Below are 13,182 nucleotides of genomic sequence, written 5' to 3'. Positions count from 1 at the left end.
TGTATTCCAGTCCCCTATAATGAAAAGGACATCTTTTTTGAGTGTTACTTCTAGAAGGTCTTGTAGGTCTTCATAGAACCGTTCAACTTCAGCTTCTTCAGCATTACTAGTTGGGGCATAGACTTGGATTACTGTGATATTGAATGGTTTGCCTTGGAAATAAGCAGACCATTCTGTCATTTTTGAGATCGTTGTTTTGAGATGGAAGCACTAAGACATCCTGTGAAAAACTGTCAACATCTGGAGGTGCTCAGACTCTCAGCCAGTACATAGATCCACTGAGGTAAAAAGATCAACACATATTGCAAAAGTTATTCAACTGATTTTAACATTTAGAATCTACCTGAATTATACTTTAATAGAGAAAACTCAGTGGACGGTCTGGTTAATTTGCCATACTCCTCTGTTATAATTTAATTTCATCATATACATGCTACTAGACTTGACACTATCAGCTATCACACAACATAGACTAATGAGACACTGACCCAGATCACTGAGGTCCCTACTCTAAAATGCAATGGATGCTTTGAAAGCACAGATAGTGGCATCACCTGAAATCATTTAACAAGAGCAAACCTGATGAGACTGAATATTGTCATCATAGGCCACATCCTAGGCTTTATGTCCAGAAATGGCTTAACTTTCATACTGAGTGGGAGAAGAAATAAACCACACTTCATTCTCTTTGCCCAGAAACTACTTACAAGTGAGATTAGACTTTGGGAAAGGCCTTTCTTTAAGCAGGAAAAGTAGTACTTCTTTCTGTGTAAACTTCCTACCAAATAAAATTCAGTTGAGTTTTGACTTAGAGGTGAAGAACTGGCAGATAAATTATTGCTGAGTTTCTGAAAGTACACAGTTCAGGGCACAGAGTAGGCTCTTGAAAAATAATTTTAAAAGATTCAATGAATAAACGAAAGAACCACACTGAGTGATTTTTTTTTTTTTTAAGGAATGGGTTACATTATCCTGAACTTACATCTGTGTCCTAAGTAGAGTTATTTGTGTAATAGGATCCAGAATGGGGATCCGAGCTGTGGCCTTCCTGCATACTCTACCATTCCACTGGGCATGCATAGAGAGCAGATGAGCAGCAGTTTATTCCCATAAGGACCCCAAGTGTCTCATGGGAGAATCAGTGACTGAATGCAGTGAGGCTCAGAGATATCACAGTTGTTGAAAATAAGTCTGAGCATCTCAGTTCTCTGATCATTTTCATCCTGAGGAAGAGATTGTAGGTACTGTATCAGTTTCCTGTGGCTGCTGTAACAAATTACCACATCCTTGTCACTTAAAACAACATACATTTATTCTCTTGCAGTTCTGGAGGCCAGAGATTCAAACTCACTATCCCTGAGCAGAAATCAGCATGAAGCAGGGCTCCTTCCAGAGACTCTTTGGAAACACCCATTCCTTGCCTCTTCCAGCTTTTGTAGCTTCACCATCCTATGGCTTGTGACCACATCCATCACTCCAGTCATCAAGGCCAGCACCTTTGAATCTCCCTCCTCTCTGGCTACAGACCATTTTCTCTTCTTTGTCTGGCATATCTGCCTTTTGTAGGGATGCATGTGATTACATTTGGGACACACCCTGATAATCCAAGATAATCTCCCCATCTCAAGAATCTTAATTTAATCACATCTGCAAAGACTCTGTCATATACCTTAATATACACAGATGCCAGGGATTTGGATCTTCAGGGGCCATTATCCAGCCTATTGGGCTTGCCAGGTAGCTAAGTGGTAAAGAATCCACCTGCCAATGCAGGAGATGCAGGGGATAGGGGTTTAATCCCCAGGTGGCAAAGATTCCCTGAAGGAAGAAATGATAACCCACTGCAGTATTCTTGCCTGGAGAATCCCATGGACAGAGGAGCCTGGTGGGCTACAGTCATACAGTCACAAAGAGTCAGATGCAACGGGGTGACTGAGCACGCACACACATCCAGTCTACCACAGGGAAAGAAGGGGATGACACAGAACAAGACAGCTGGATGGCATCACTGACTCAATGGACATGAATGTGAGCAAGCTCTGGGAGATGGTGAAGGACAGGGATGCCTGGCGTGCGGCAGTCCATGGGATTGCAAAGAGTCAGACATGACTGAGTGACTGAACAACCACCACAACAGGGACACAGCCTGACCAAGGGGCCTGTGACAGAACAGTCTCCTGTCCGGGTCCCCAGAAACTGTGCTGTCATTCTAGGGTGAAGGGGTGCTGCTGCACAATGGCTCCAATGGCGATATATGTCAATCTGCTGTTTAAATGCAATTTACTTGGCTGTTAATATAGCTAAGGAAATACAGATCTGCTCACCATTCAGATACTTTGCATCATGTTGTCAAGCCCTAAATGATTTGTTTTTTGCCTGGAGCAGAATTTCAATTTAATGAATGCTGTAAAAATGAATGTGAGCATATTTCTGTGGAATTAAGTTATAAAACGTTAAATTTAGTATACATTTTTCTGAGGTGTGGCTCATTCGTGACTTCCGTTCCTATCATCTCGTGTTTGCACAACTGATAACTGTCAATTCAACATGAAAACAGTGTTTGAAAGTCAGTGGACATTTCACTAAGCTCGGGGCTGAATCTGTCACTGCTGAATTCTGCTGTGATTTATATTCTCAGTCTCTTGACTTTGTTGGCAGGAGTCGGGGGTGGTAATGAGTATGATGTCACTCACATGGGGGTCTAATGTTTACCCAGACGTATACAAGATACTTAAACCTTATCTAGAGAATTTTTTCCGTTCTATCCACAGAAAGGAACATGATATAAGGAATAGGCTTAACACTGGCATTAGGAGGGACTTTCTGAGAGTTCAGAGTTCAGCTACAGCTCTGCTGAGAGTTCTGGCAGAACGAGCAGCAAAGAATGTTCCAGAAAGCATCAGAGCAGACCCTCTTGCTAACAACCATCCTCCTGTCAATGAAGTCTCCAGTGCCTTTTCCTCTTGCTGTTTATCAGCAGGTGGTGCCTGCCACATTCTTTCCTAATGGCCTAGGAAGGGGATCCCAGTTGCAAAAGTGGCTGTGTGTACAGTTGGGTAGGTTTTGTGATGAAAAAGCCAGCCCAAGTCCCTCTTCTTAGGTTTCTGAGAGGCTCAGGATGGCTTGTGAAGGAAAACAGATGCTCAGCAGCTGCCCTCAATGTTACAAACAACAGCAGCCCCCCCTCTCCTCACCAGCCCCTGCAAGTCCCACAAAAAATACATATTCTCCTTCACAAGGACTCCTTCACAAGGACTCACCAGGCCGCCAGTCAATGGTCGACAGAAATGGAAAATCGATTTTAGATTTATCTCTGCTGGGAATTAAGTATATTCCTTAGAAATAATGAGTTATGAGGTCATCGAGGGCTTGTTCTCTTTCCTGCTTGCAGAGACATTTTAATTTTAGAAGAAAAAGTGACTAATTTAACAGGGCATTCTAATTCCAGTGATGTGCTTTTTCCCATTTTAATGTCAGTTGAGCCACAAAAATGTTCATTTTTCTCTCCTCATTACTCCTCAGGGTTCAGGAAGAACTCTGTCGCCAAAGGGGAAAAAAAACCGGGTAGCTCTTGATCCCTCCACCCACCTTCCAAGCAACAAAATGTAGCTCTGGCCTCATTCAGCCTGTGTTTTCACTGTTCGCTCTGGGGCCATTCCACTCACCAGCAAGATACCCACAAGGCAACATTTTCCATGCTTTTTAGATAGAGGAAGGATATAAGGGAGACCATGCTCAGAACCCAGGACATTCAACAGGGTGGGGAGAGGCTTGATAAGCAAAACCAAACTCTCTTATGTTGTTGATTTTCTCACACGATCCTTGTAACATCCCTTGGATGTCACACCATAAACCAGAATTGATCTTAGAACCCGCATAACATTGTCTGTATTTTTCAGCCCCCTGCTCTCATCTAGTGGTCTCCAAACTTAAGAAGGGATCAGCATCACCTGGAAGGCTTGTCAAAATGAAATGCTGAGCCTCACCTGAGAATTTCAGATTCAGTAGGTCAGAGGTTCACAGTTTGGGAATGGCAACTCTAATGGTTCTCTGATCATCAGCAATCATATTCTAAACAGAGGCAAGGAAGAGCTGCAGATACAGGACGCCATTCTTCGTCTCCTGTTCCCTTCTCTACTTCCTAAAAGAGAAACTGAGAAGGATGGCTGGTATATGCAAGGCCAAATAGAGAAAAAGAAAAGGGAAGGAAGAAAAGACACCGATTTCTCTTATAACAATGTCTCAATCCAAATAAACTCTCTATAGTGGACCAGGGCATCCAGAAGACTATGGGTTTGAAGTGAAGCTCCCCTTGGAAGTGAATGCCTCCTTTACATGGGCAGGACTTGACCCTATGGGAATGACTTCTCTTTTTTTTTTTTCTCCACCATTGCGGCTCTTAGGTTAGTTCTCATGGTTTAGAATACTTTGCATTTCCTATCTTTCTTGAGCTCCCCTGGTGCCATCACTGTGATCCCACAGTCAACTCAGCCACTGAGGCACCCACACAGGTGCAACCTCATTACCAATGTTCTCAATGAGTTTGAGCTTTTCTTCCTCTAGGAGGGTGTATCCCTCTCCCTCATATTCTCTTTCTCCTTGTCTTACATTTATTGCTCACATTTTTCTCTGCTGCTGCTGCTAAGTTGCTTCAGTCATGTCTAACTCTGTGTGACCCCATAGACAGCAGCCAGCCCACCAGGCTCCCCCATCCCTGGGATTCTCCAGGCAAGAATACTGGAGTGGGTTGCCATTTCCTTCTCCAAATTTTGTCATGAGTGAGTTAATCACTGGATGATTCAATAGTGAATCTGATGCAGTGCAATAAAACACCCGAAATAGAGATAGCTGGGTACTCTGATTACAAAGGGCAAGGATCTAACAGGACTTCTTTCTCCCACCTTTTCTTCCCCAACAACATCTCTACTCTCTACTCTGGACCTTAGAGACTCTCCCTCCTCCCCTCTCCCATTCACTTGTGATGGTGAAGACTTTCAGAAAGGAGAATAATGATACTAGTCCCCTCAATGATGGCATAGCTTCTGTAACTTAAAACAAGCCCTGAACAAGGGCTGCCATGCCTCTGTAGCCCTCAAAGAGCAAGGGGAGGAGATGTGCTCCTCAGAGATGAAGTTTGGCATGACCAAAGCCTACTTGACTCACAGATTAAAGATTTCTTTTTAGATGGTTTCATCCCAACAAGTCAGAATATAACAATAACAGGAGATAAGGCCTCAAGTTTCACTTGTCAGTATTGAAAGTCTCAAGGGTAGTTAATTCAAACTCCCAAAGACTTTATAAAATGAATAGGATTTGCCTAAAATGGAAAAGGAAATTTAACATTTGTGGACACCTACAATATACCAGGCACTAAGTGAGAGATGCCAGCTATGTGCTGTTTAATTTAGTTACCATAATAGCACTCAGAGGTTGGATTGACAATTTATTTCATAGTAAAGAGAGCTGAGGCTGAGAGGTTTTATAATTTGCCCAAGATCAAATTGAGCCAAGACTGGAACCAAGACTTGTCTTTCTTCTATATTAGGTGGCCTTCTTGGAAAGGATGTAGTAAATAAAGATGGCAGAAGGGAAGACAAAGATAAGCAACCTAAAAAGGAAAATCAAGAAAGCGTACACAATGGAAAAACATCAAAGACGTTTGCAGGGATTGTGCAACCAAAACATTTCCCATTCTGACACTGATTCCAATGTGTGTTTTTTCAACCTGCCACCAAGCAATTAACTCAATTTTCTATGGATACTGACCAGATGTCCCACAAGTTTAACTCAATTCTGACACTGTCTACCTAGAGATAATGTCAGATTCCACAAGTTAAGGGTTCAGCCCCACAAGACTACACCTCCGCTTCAGATGCCAATTGCAAGTCAGTGTTGTCATCTTTGTTACCAGTTACAAATCAGAGGTTCCCGCAACCACCTCAGGTTTGATTCATTTACTAGTTTAACGCACAGAACTCAGTATATTAGTTTACCTACTAGATGGCCAGTTGATTACAAAGCATACCAAAGGATATTACTCACATAATATGAAAATACCTGGGTCAAGGCCTTGAATGTAAGAATTTGGGCCCCATGGAGTTTGGCGCCCAGCACATGGTTGTGTTCTGTTTGGTTCGCCAACATGGAGACTCTCAGAAACCGCATCCTTTTGGGGTTTTATGGAGGCTTCTTTACACAGGCATGGTTAATTAAGTCATTGGCAATGGGCTGGTGAATTCAACCTGCAGCCCCTCTCCCCAGAGGTCAGAAGGTGGGGCTGAAATGTCAAACTGTCTAATCAAGGCTGATTCCCCCAGCAACCAGCCCCCACCCTTTGGTTACCTAGGAGCTTTCCAAAAGTCACCTTATTAACACAAAATGGGATACCTTAATCAATTAGGGTGGAAGGTGTGTGTGTGTGTGTGTGTGTGTGTGTGTGTGTGTGTGTGTGTGTGTGTGTGTGTGTGAGACTCAGTCTTGTCCAACTCTTTGTGACCCCATGGACTGTAGCCCAGCAGGCTCTTCTGTCCATGGAATTTTCCAGATAAGAATACTGGAGTGGATTGCCATTTCCTACTTCGTTTAAGAAATTTCAAAGGTGCTAGGAGTTCTGTGCCAGAAACAAGGAGGCAAACAAAACATACATTTCTAATAATAATTCACAATAAAACATTTAAAAAAACACTAAAAACAGGCAGGCATTTTGAAGAAATTTGAGAATTAATGAGCGACAGTAATAGAACGTTTCAGGATAGATAAGAATTTGACCTATTGATAAGAAAGGAAGAAAGGCAAAAGAGCACCAAATGCTTGTCCATGAATATATGAATTCACTGTGACAAAGATGCTGCAGAAACAGGACCAAGATGATGGAGAATAGGAATGTGGACAGCACCGACTAAAAGCAAGTGTTTCTTTAGTCTTGTTTAAAAGTAGAAAAGGAGATACAAATAAGAACAAGATTCTCAAAGTGGGAAACCCTAGAAATGTGTAAAACAATTAGGAAAATAGGTTGCCCAAAGAAGAGGGAAGAGGAGGGGGAAGGGGAGGGAGGAACTGGAGTAGGAGCTGGAGGGGAAGGGGAAGGGGGTGGGGAAGAGAGAAGACTGGGGCAAAGCGTGGAGAGGAGCAAGACACAGGCGGAAAAATGTTTCCAGTGTTTCTAAAAACAGATGTGCAATATTCTTATGTTTGTAGAAACACTGAGTTTCTCTTAATGAGGAAAATACAAAATAGCTCTGCTAAATCTCAAAATAAAACCAGAGACAAGGCTAAAGTGCTAATACCAATGAGGGGTTCTTCAGGGAAAGGACTCATGCGAATAAGAAAGCTGAGCTCCACTCTTTCCTTCAAGATACCTGGAAAAAACCTTGGAAAATTCAATTCCCTTCCTTTCCTTGCCTTTCTTGGGTTATTACTAAGGTACAGGCAGCCAGATGCCATCACAATGCCCACGCAATAAAGGCTTTGTTGGAAAGACAGACCTGCTACTCTCTCTTTTACAGCTGGGAGTACATGGTGCTGGTTAGGATTTACACTAGGTCTGAAAATGCCCCCAAGGTGGCTTCTGTCCACAGGCTATCTAGTGGAGATGCTCCAGTCTCAGCTATAGATCCCTCCAGTTCCCTATTCCATGTTGCTGTCTTTATCAACTGTAGGAGAGTAATTGAGGTCAATTGCCACTGAATGATACATGCCACACCATCTTTTTATGTCTGTTTAGTGAGACAGTTCCAACAGAGAGAGATTTCTCAGGGGCTCCCCAGTAAGTTGCTCTCTGCGCTTCTCTGATCCTTACAGTTACAGGTTATGCACAAGTTAATGGGGCTAATTGCTCCAGCCAAAGCCCCTGTACCATTTCCCTGCCTCCTGCCTGAATGTCATTGTCTTCTTGGGCTTCTGGGTTTCCACATTTTGTAGTCTTCATCATTTAACTGCTGCTGGAAAGAGGGGAAGTTACCACAACTGGAGGTTGGCGGCCTTGACTGTTTTTCTCTGCTCCAGAGAGATTTTGTTTTTCGAATCACAGAATCAAATGATGTAAGAAAAAGAATCCTCAGTGCTCAGGCTCTGCCTTTCAGCTTCAAAGCCTTTTACAAGCTGCAATTCATTAAACACAATAATCGTTTGAGGTCAGTGGTCCGACCTCTGCAGAGAGAGGGGCCAAGGCCTCCCACCCCACCCTCTTTCTCTTTGTGTTCCCAACCACAGCAGGCAGGAGGGTGCTCCCAGTGGGCGGCCACCCATGGCCCTCCGCCCAGGCCTGCCTTTCTTTTCCTCCCTGCCAGGGCTCCATGCTCCACTTACCCATCGGGTACACGATCTTCCCTCCTCCAGGCTGCATTTGTCTGCCTTTCACAAAACAGTCAACCCACTTTTTTTGTTTCCTTTATATAAGTGAGGAATCTCCTAGCCAGAGGGCCCAACCAAGCCTGACATTTCCCCCCCTGGAATGGATGTCTACCTGCTTGACCACTCTAGGACCAACAGCCAAGAAGGATCACACCCTCTGTCAACATGAGACCAAGCCAGCATGTCGCCCACAGCAGGCAGGCTCATTACCCCAACATGTGCCCTGGGTATCCCAGCCAGACCCAGGTACCAGTGGGCAGCTCCCCATCTTCTGCTGCCAAGTGGTTGCCTCTCCAGAAGGTGTATGGGCATAGCAGATCATGGGTCTTGGGTATCAGGGTCACCAAAACGAAGAGTATGTGGTCTACAGGCTCCCGTGAGTCATCTTGCAATTTGTAAGCCTCATTTTGCTTGCTTTCCATTCTTCCACATGGCCCCTACCCAGATCCTTTCTTTGAGAGAGGGGAAAAAATAATAAAGCACCCACAAGGTCTGACCATGGTATATTAAGTTTCATAAGGCAATGCTGAATTGATTTTTTATAATTCTTCTTTCCTCTTAGTTCCTTCCGTCTCCTAAACTTTGCCCACTAGTTTAAGGAAAAACAAGCCTAGTATCCCCTTAAAATACCACATTCATAATTCTAGTGTAAGAATGCAAATTTGGTCTACTTTTCACTGCTGAGCATTTCCCATTGGTACTGAAAACAATCATGAGTTTCATCCAGGAACAACCTGAGAAGCAAAAACATGTGCCCGGATCTTCATGGGCCAGAGTTCATGTGGGTAGAAGATGAGTAACCACACCCCATGCTGGGCCTTCCCCCTCCAGTGCCTTCTTCACCAGAGCTCACCCAACCTCTCTGCCTTTTCTCCAGGTCTACCCCCAAGGCATACTTTTTCTCCACTGCTCTCTCCTCCTGCCTGAAGGTCCATATCCTGCCCTCCCACTGAAGGCTCAGCATCTCTCCTAGCAACTTCACCAAGGCTTTTCTATCTGCTCCAGCCCAAACGGATCTCTCCCTTCTCTGAAGTCTTTACATGTTTGTGCTCATCAATACGAAAAATCCTAACTTTGGACCTGGAAGGAGCCTAGATTTCCATGCTGTCCATTTACAGACTAGGAAAGAGAGTCATCCTGAGCAGCAGTGCGTCTCCCTACGTCTTACAGCTGGTTTGTGGAAGGGCAAGACAAGAATCTGAGTCTCCTGGCAATGATTTGCCCAACCACCTCCCCTGCAGAAGTTACCAGAGACAGGGATGCCTGAAAATCCCTAAGGGCATTGGGCAGGGCATACTTAGTCCCCCTAAAAAGCCACTGAGGCAAAAGGCCTCTGCTTTCAGCAGAATTCATGTCATTCCTCTGTCAGGCCACAGCCTGGGACCCTTTGGACAGAGAACATTCAGATGTCACTAATATATTCAAAGTTAAAAACTATCACTTAATTGTGAAATTAACTGGCACCAATCTGACCATGAAGACAAACTGTATGACAGAATTTGGCTATAAAGAGGAGGTCGAGATGACTCAGATGATATGTGTATTAAATTGGTCTTTTAAAATAATTTCAAACTTATAGGAAAAAGTCGAGTTTAAGGAACTTTTTTTTGAACCTTTTGAGAGTAAGTTGCTGACAAGATGTGCCATGACACCCCAACTCAAAAAATACTTAAGTGCCTAATTCCCACTAAAAAAGATATTGTCCTATATAATATAAACATCAAATTCCAGACACTAACAATGATATATAACTAGTCTCTAATTCACAGACCTCATTCAAGTTTTGCCAATTGTCCAAATAAGGTTCTTTATGGTAAATGCACCCAATTCAGGATTGTGTATTAGATTTAGTTGTCATGTCTTTTAATCCCCAGCAATCCAGAACAATTCTTTGGTCTTCCCTTGAGTTTTGTAACTTCAACACTTTTGGAAAGAATACAGGCCAATTATTTCATAGGAAATTCCTCAATCTGCATTTATCTTCATGAATAGATTAGATTTTGCATTTTGTATAGAAATATCACAGAACTGGTGCTCTTATTATATCTCAGGTGGTGCATCAATTTGTCCCCTTGACATTAACCCTTTATGAGCAGAATAATATATCATCAAAACATATGAAGCAAAAACCTCAGACTTATGAAGGAATTTATAGAAGTATAGTATTGTCACCCTGCTTATTTAACTTATATTGCAGAGTACATAATACAAAATGCTGGCCTGGATGACTCACAAGCTGGAATCAAGATTGCCAGGAGAAATATCAACACCTTCAGATATGCAGATGATACTACTTTCATAGCAGAAGTGAAGAAGAACTAAAGAACCTCTTGATGAAAGTGAAAGAGGAGAGTGAAAAAGCTGGCTTAAAACTCAGCATTCAAAAAAGCAAAGATCATGGCATCTGGTCCCATCACTTCATGGAATATAGATGGGGGAAAAGTGGAAACAGTGTCAGATTTCATTTTCTTGGGCTCCAAAATCACTGTGGACAGTGACTGTAGCCGCAAAATTAAAAGACACTTACTCCTTGGAAGAAAAGTTATGACAAACCTAGACAGTGTATTAAAGAGCAGAAGCATCACTTTGCCAACAAAATCTGTGTAGTCAAATCTATGGTTTTTCCAGTACTCATGTATGGATGTAAGAGTTGGATCCTAAAGGAGGCTGAGTGCTGAAAACTTGATGCTTTTGAACTGTGGTGCTAGACAAAGCTCTTGTAAGTCTCTTGGACTGCATGGTGATCAAACCAGTCAATTGAAAAGGAAATCAACCCTGAATATTCATTGGAAGAACTGATGCTGAATCTAAAGCTCCAATGCTTTGGCCACCTGATGTGAAGAGCCGACTCACTGGAAAAGACCCTGATGTTGGGAAAGATTGAAAGCAGGAAGAGAAGGGGACAACAGAGGATGAGATCATTGGATGGCATCACTGACTCAATGGAGATGAGTTCAAGCAAACTCAGGGAGACAGTGAAGGACAGAGAAGCCTGGAGTGCTGTAGTTCATGGGGTCGCAAAGAGTCAGACACGACTTAGCAACATAACAACAACAACATGGAAACACAATAATAGAGAAAACATTAACAACATACTTTTTTCTGTTTTGCTAGATTAGAGTCAAGAAAGAGAGAGAATTTGAAAAATATAATTGATACATAGTTGGCTCATTTAATATATATTGACTTTTGGATCAAACAAACAGATAAATATTTTTCCCTATATTGGGTTACTGAGAAAATAGCAATAACTTTCCCACATAAGACATTTAATATTTTAATAATGAACATATTAAAAAGTAAATCACTACATGATTACTTAAAGATCCCTTTAGAAATAATTCTTGGGACAAAGAAAAAATCAAAACTCTAATTAAAGAGTCCTTCAGTTCAGTTCAGTTCAGTTCAGTCGCTCAGTCGTGTCCAACTCTTTGCAACACCATGAACTCAGTTCAAAAGCATCAATTCTTCGGCACTCAGCTTTCTTCACAGTCCAACTCTCACATCCATACATGACCACAGGAAAAACCTTAGCCTTGACTAGACGGACCTTTGTTGGCAAAGTAATATTTCTGCTTTTGAATATGCTATCTAGGTTGGTCATAACTTTCCTTCCAAGGAGTAAGCATCTTTTAATTTCATGGCTGCAATCACCATCTGCAGTGATTTTGGAGCCCCCCAAAATAAAGACTGACACTGTTTCCACCGTTTCCCCATCTATTTCTCATGAAGTGAGGGGACCAGATGCCATGATCTTCGTTTTCTGAATGTTGAGCTTTAAGCCAACTTTTTCACTCTCCTCTTTTACTTTCATCAAGAGGCTTTTTAGTTCCTCTTCCTGCCATATTACTTTCTGCCATAAGGGTGGTGTCATCTGCATATCTGAGCTCATTGATATTTCTCCCAGCAATCTTGATTCCAGCTTGTGCTTCTTCCAGCCCAGTGTTTCTCATGATGTACTCTGCATAGAAGTTAAATAAGCAGGGTGACAATATACATCCTTGAAGTACTCCTTTTCCTATTTGGAACCACTCTGTTGTTCCATGTAAAGTTATAACTGTTGCTTCCTGACCTGCATACAGATTTCTCAAGAGGCAGGTCAGGTGGTCTGGTATTCTCATCTCTTTCAGAATTTTCCACAGTTGATTGTGATCCACACAGTCAAAGGCTTTGGCATAGTCAAAAAGGAGAAATAGATGTTTTTCTGGAACTCTCTTGCTTTTTCCATGATCCAGTGGATGTTGGCAATTTGATCTCTGGTTCCTCTGCCTTTTCTAAAACCAGCTTGAACATCTGGAAGTTCACGGTTCATGTATTGCTGAAGCCTGGCTTGGAGAATTTTGAGCATTACTTTACTAGGGTGTGAGATGAGTACAATTGTGCAGTAGTTTCAGCATTCTTTGGCATTGCCTTTCTTTGGGATTGGAAAGAAAACTGACCTTTCCAGTCCTGAGGCCACTGCTGAGTTTTCCAAATTTGCTGGCATATTGAGTGCAGCACTTTCACAGCATCATCTTTCAGGATTTGAAATAGCTCAACTGGAATGCCATCACCTCTACTAGCTTTGTTCGTAGTGATGCTTTCTAAGGTCCACTTGACTTCACATTCCAGGATGTCTGGCTCTAGCTGAGTGATCACACCATCATGATTATCTGGGTCGTGAAGCTCTTTTTTGTACAGTTCTTCTGTGTATTCTTACCACCTCTTCTTAATACCTTCTGCTTCTGTTAGGTCCATACCATAACAGTTAAATTCAGTCGCTCAGTCATGTCCGACTCTTTGCGATCCCATGAATTGCAGCACGCCAGGCTTCCCTGTCCATCACCAACT

This window comes from Capricornis sumatraensis, chromosome 18 (genome assembly GCF_032405125.1).
Source record: "Capricornis sumatraensis isolate serow.1 chromosome 18, serow.2, whole genome shotgun sequence".
Taxonomy (NCBI): Eukaryota; Metazoa; Chordata; class Mammalia; order Artiodactyla; family Bovidae; genus Capricornis; species Capricornis sumatraensis.
The sequence above is the reverse complement of the archived record's forward strand: the minus strand, read 5'-3'. Positions refer to the sequence as shown.